Here is a 5,699-nt window from a genome sequence, read left to right on the forward strand (position 1 = left end):
GATCCTCCTGATGAAAGTGAAAGAGGAGAGTGGAAAAGTTGGCTTAAAGCTCAACATTCAGTGCTGGGAGCCAGCATGAGGAACTCCACCCATGGCAAATGTCATGAGGAAGGAGGCTTGGCATACCCAAAGGCATGATCAAGCCTCAGGAAACCCCCTGTTCCTGAGCATCTACCCCCAAAACCAGAGTCTATCTACTTTACTGTTTCATGCTCTCGCCTACACCTCTGACTTTATGGGGGGCTGTTCCCTACTGGTTCTCTCAGAGAAGGAGTAAACGTGCAGCTCCAAGTCAATAAAAATTCCTGGCCGTGACAAGAGTGTTTCAAATTACGAACTCCTCTGAAGGTTATCTAGCTCGCCTGTATAGGTTTGTCAGGCCACATGTGATTGTTTACAGCCTCCCAACCTGAGAGGCATGAGATGTTTTAGACTTACTAAAGGCAAATCTTTTGGGGAGTTAGAAATTATTAGTAGAGTGGGTTGGTTAGGAATTATATTGGTGAAGGGTTTTTCATTTGTTGTGCCAATAATTGCTGCTAATTCCCTGCCCTGGGTGGGACAAGGATGTCTCAGGTCAAACCTCTCTGCTGGCAAACTAGCTTGTGTGACAGGATTATCCATACTCCTGCCACTACACACATGATTGTTTACTACCTCTCAACCATAAACAGCAGAGAGTTTTGGAGTATTTTGAGAGTCTTAATTAGCATAAGGCTTTTCTCATTGTTGAGTCAATGATTGCTTCCAGGCCTCCATATCCTTAGGCACCTGGGAATATATTAATCAATGTATTTGAAATATAGAAAAGGAAATATAGTAGTTTTTAAGGTTAGCAATGCTAGACTTTTTGAGTTAATGAATTTTCTCTTTTGTAATAGATCATTGTACTTTGTTATAAATCACTGTGTCCTTGCTATGTAAAAATGTAACTTTATCACTATCTTAAGACTAAATAGATCTTAAGGGGAACATTGGTGAAGGGTTTTCATTTGTTGGGCTGATGTTTGCTGCTAAATCTCCATATTCCCTGCCCTTATAATGAATATAACTAACATATAGGAGAAATAAGTATTAACCTTTAAGATTAATCATGTTAACCTTGGGTTAACTAAATTCCTTTCTTGACTGTAACTCACTACACCTCACCCTATAGGAATGCAACTTTATTTGGAGGGTGGTGCCTGGTTTAAGAAAAAACACCCTTGGAAAAAATAAGTTTTTTGGTTATCAGAAAGAAAGGGTCATAAAATGTCAGCAGGCCTCGTGGCCAGAAGATGATGTAAAACCCCTAAGATCTTTTTTTATGTAAAGCACCTGATTTTGATAAAGGTCAGGACTGCTGACTCCCACATGACTCTATATTCATCCTTATGTATAACAAAAGGTATATAAGCAAACTGAAAAATAAAGAAATTGGGATCAGTTCTCAGAAAGACTGATTCCCCCATGTCGTTCTTTCTTGCTCCCCGTTTTTCTGGCTGAATTCTCATCTCGTGCATGGGTACCCACCAAGCCTGCTAATTTTGCCTGGGCTTCTAAGATCGGACGGGGCGGGGGGGGTGGGGGTGCGGGTGGTGGAGGTCCCTCAGTGCCTCCTCTCTTTCAGGAGAACGGGAAGACTCCTGCGGCCTACGTAGGTGGTGATTGGTATTTCATCTAAACCAAGTTATTCAGCCTCTTTTTCTCTGCTAATTTTCTAATCCCTCTCTATCTATAATTAAATAAGTTATTTCCAAGGACGCTGACTCCATCCCCACCTTCGAATCACCCTGGATCCACCAGGGCTGGACCCCGGCAATTCATAAAACTAAGATCATGGCATCCAGTCTCATCACTTCATGGCAAATAGATGGGGAAACAGTGGAAACAGTGGCTGACTTTATTTTCTTTTTGAGCTCCAAAATCACTGCAGATAGTGATTGCAGCCATGATATCAAAAGACACTTACTCTTTGGAAGGAAAGTTATTACCAACCTAGACAGCATATTAAAAAGCAGAGACATTATTTTGCCAACAAAGGTCCGTCTAGTCAAGGCTATGGTTTTTCCAGTGGTCATGTATGGATGTGAGAGTTGGACAATAAAGAAAGCTGAGTGCCAAAGAATTGATGCTTTTGAACTGTGGTGTTTGAGAAGACTCTTGAGAGTCCCTTGGACTGCAAGGAGATGCAACCAGTCCATCCTAAAGGAGATCAGCACTGGGTGTTCATTGGAAGGACTGATGTTGAAGCTGAAACTCCAATACTTTGGCCATCTGATGCAAAGGGCTGACTCATTTGAAAATACCCTGATGCTGGGAAAGATTGATGGCAGGAGGAGAAGGGGACGGCAGAGGATCAGATGGTTGGATGGCATCACCGACTCAATGGATATGGGTTTGGGTGGACTCCCGGAGTTGGTGATGGACAGGGAGGCCTGGTGTGCTGTGGTTCATGGGGTCACAAAGAGTCCTACATGACTGAGCAACTGAACTGAACCAAACTGATGATGAATATTTAAACAACATGAATGAAAAAGATCCACACAAGCCACCTCTTGATAGGTGTCTTGTTTTAGAAAATAAATGATTGAAGAAGTGTAGTATCTTTGTAGAAATGGGGTATAAGCAATTGTACCCAATGAATTATAAAATTCCTAAAAATACTCAAATGAAATGTTATTTACTGAATATTGACAGCAGCAGGCTTCATAATTTTTTAAATTAATGTGTTTTGAGCTATTTTTATACTGTAATCTATAAAAGCAGAGATAAAAGAAAAATTAAAGTGAAAGCTCTGGGTTGGCTTCTAGCTCTGGTAATAAATTTAATAGGATTTAAGGCATGGGATTAGAAGAACAGTATATTTGAGCAGTGATATATTTGAAGCACTTTCAAATTTAAATGATCATGACTAAGCTTGGTAATAATATAATATTTGATGTACCAGGAAGTACACTCACCGCCTTACATATACTATCTCTTTTATCTCTTAGCAATCATCATGAAGAACGAGGCAGTTTCTACTATAATTCTCTTCTATACAACTGAAAAAGCAGAAAAATACTTAACCTAAAAACATTAAGTATTTTGTCCAAGATCATATTATCTGGTGATGGGCCAAACTGGGATGCAATAAGCCCAGTGAATACAACACCATAGACTGTACTCTGAACCATCAGGACAACCTCTATAGACCTTAATAAGGAAAAAAAATTCTCTGTGTACATCAGAAAACTCCTTCCTGTTACTTAATATGCACCTCAATATCTCAATTTTATAGATAAAGTAAATGAGCCTAACTTTCAACAGAGTTTTTATAAAACTTAAATGTACAAATAGTTATGAATATAAAATATCTAGTGTCAACTGAAAAATAAACACATACTGTAAGACCTGTGAGTTTAAATTTTAATCAGGGTCTTACTGCAGACTACAGCCTGGAAAACAGCTTCTCAGATAGCTCTGAAGAACTGCTCCAAATAGGTAGGGAGGGAAGGAGATATATATATATATATATATATATATATATATATATATATATATATATATATATGATTTTTGGCTAGGGAGTATGTGCAGTCAAACACACATTTTGTTAAAATATTACTGCTAGTCACAAATAACAGATATCTCAGTTAATGATTTTGATGCTTTTCTGCATATATGAAGCTATAAGAATCTGAATTTATTAAAAGTCTTCCTAAAATAGATATCAAACTTGGTAAGAAGCTTGTTTTTCCAAAGCATAGAATGCCTCATCCAGTTTTCCTCCAAAACCCTTCCAGGGTGCACTGTCAGTCATCGACTGAAGGGGCTAATGACTTAACCTTATAGGATGGTGAGGAAAATCTTTTGTTTTATGCTGGCAACATCTCTTCCCCCAATAGTCAAGCTTTCTTTCACTCCCTGTCCTCCTGCTCTTCCTTTATCAAGTATTCTCCATAAGAAAGACTTATAAGAAAAATGCTATTGTTTTGTGCTTATCAACAGTGATGCTATGGCTAGAAATACGTGGGAGCATTCATTTGAGTCCAATAGTCTTCCCATAGATAACTCTCTTTTCAAAATTCATGCTGTGGCTGGACTAGCCCTTGTGATTTTTATTATGATTGCAAGGTGCCCTTAATCATAACCATAAGGAAGCTTTGAAAAACAAAGTTTATTACACACACTTCCTGGAGGGTACACCTGGTACCTCAAAGTGAGGTGGGGGAGAGTAGTGAGATGGGGAGGTTAGAAAGTGGGGGAGATGGATGTTTAGGGAGGTGGAGAAGCAGATCTGGGCTTCTGATTTTATTTGGTCGAGGGTGGGGGCCTAAGGTTTCACAGGTTCCATTGCTTATTGGTAATTGAATGCATAAGAGTGGTTAAGTGCCAGACGGGAAAAGCAAGTGATCAAAAGGTCTATTATGAAGTCAACCAGATATCTCTAAAACAAAGGAAGGAGGTAGGGACTATGGGGGTAGGGAGTAGGATGCCCCATACCACAGACTCTCACCAAGTCCTATTTCCAGGTGAAGCTGCAGAGGATGGAGAGTGTGCTGGACCAGCTCAAACACTTGATTGCAGTGGAGGCCAACACAGGCAATTTCCACAATATTGACTAGTACAAGACTCAGAATGCCACCACCAATGCATCCTTGATCCTGCCCATGGAACGGACACCCATCTATCAGGAGCTGGTGGAGGATGCCATACCCCCTGCAGGAGCCTGGGTGGGTCACAAGAAGAACAAATTACAAATGCTCTTGATAAACTTTGTTTGCTATTTGGAGCAGAAATATTGAAGAAAATTGCAAGCTGGGACTCCATGGAAGTGGATGCAAGGCTCTCTTTCAATAAGAATGCCATGTTGGCCCTGCCCAGAGCCTCATCAAGAGATACAAGGAAGCCAGGATCAGCAAGGACTGGATTCTTATAAAGCTGTCATCCATCTGAAAAGGAATTCAGTCTGGAAAGAAGCTAGAGGAGGAGCATGGTATGCACTACAGTATAACCCTACTCTTATCCTTTGCCCAGGTGATGGCCTATGCAGAGGCAGGTGAACTCGTGTCCCCGTTCCTGGGTTGTATTCTCGACCAGCTCATGACCAACACATACAAGAAGTTGTAGGAACCCCTGGAGGACTCACTAGTGAAGAGTGTCAACAAGATCTGCAACTATTACAAGAAGCTCCACTATAAGATGATCATCATGGGTGCCTCTTTCCACAGCACTGCTAGATCAGGACCCTGGAAGCCTGTTGTTTCCTCACCACCTCGCCCCAGGTCAAAGACCACAGCAAGATAGTGCCTGCACTGTTCGCCAAGGCAGTTCAGCTCTGGAGAAGTTGCACCTGGATGAAAAATTAATCTGATGACTGCACAAGAAAGTCCACATGGCCATGGAGAAGCTTTCCAATGGGATCTGTAGGCTTGCTGAAGAGACTATGAAGCTGAATCAGATGCTGATGAAGGAATGTTCAGCATGGAGAATGGAAAATAGCACAAATCCTGAAGCTGGACCACAAGATCTGCACTATCTTTAAACTGGGGCCTAGTTGCACATGTTTTGCAATGAATCTTGGATTCTTTACTACTTGGAATGGGGAGGAACCATAGATACTTGATTATATATACTTGATTATATGTAAAACTTTTTTTTTAATATTTTATTTTTTATTAAATAAATAACCAGTTGGAGTTTGATATGTGATGCAGGGCATCCAAAGCTGGTGC

General features: G+C 40.6%; 1 pseudogene; it reads left to right on the forward strand.

Moving 5' to 3' along the window:
- The first annotated feature begins 355 nt into the window (after positions 1–355).
- On the forward strand, positions 356–5,466 carry LOC128057806 (transaldolase-like; annotated as a pseudogene).
- Positions 5,467–5,699: the final 233 nt, after the last annotated feature.

This window comes from Budorcas taxicolor, chromosome 12 (assembly GCF_023091745.1).
Source record: "Budorcas taxicolor isolate Tak-1 chromosome 12, Takin1.1, whole genome shotgun sequence".
Lineage (NCBI taxonomy): Eukaryota > Metazoa > Chordata > Mammalia > Artiodactyla > Bovidae > Budorcas > Budorcas taxicolor.